General features: G+C 66.8%; 1 protein-coding gene across 3 annotated transcripts in view; it reads right to left on the minus strand.

Annotated features, from left to right (window-relative positions):
• Window positions 1-223, minus strand: part of RASGEF1B (RasGEF domain family member 1B) — a 540,242-nt gene that overhangs the window by 36,734 nt on the left and 503,285 nt on the right. The window contains exon 1 of one of the 3 annotated variants that reach the window (XM_006778194.1): window positions 43-185. The exons of the other annotated variants lie outside the window; for them this stretch is intronic. The gene's annotated coding sequence lies outside the window, so the exon portion shown is untranslated. Of the gene's footprint in view, window positions 1-42; window positions 186-223 lie in introns of those variants that run through there. 3 annotated transcript variants of the gene reach the window in all.

Genomic DNA, 223 nt, shown 5'->3' on the forward strand with positions numbered 1-223 from the left:
CTCCGCCCTCCCAGAAGAATGGCCTGGCCAGGGAACACCTACCTGCAGATGGACCCCAGTCCTCGCCTTCCCGGCTGTTGGCCGCGCGCCCACAAACACTACCAAAGGCTGGGGAGCAGAAGCGCGCGGGACGTGGAGGAAAATCCCGCACAACCAGCCGGGCTCCTTGTTTATACTGAAACTACGGCCCGCGGCCGCGCACACCCCCTGGGCCCCGAGCGCC

Source organism: Myotis davidii, unplaced genomic scaffold, assembly GCF_000327345.1.
Source record: "Myotis davidii unplaced genomic scaffold, ASM32734v1 scaffold449, whole genome shotgun sequence".
NCBI classification, from domain to species: Eukaryota; Metazoa; Chordata; class Mammalia; order Chiroptera; family Vespertilionidae; genus Myotis; species Myotis davidii.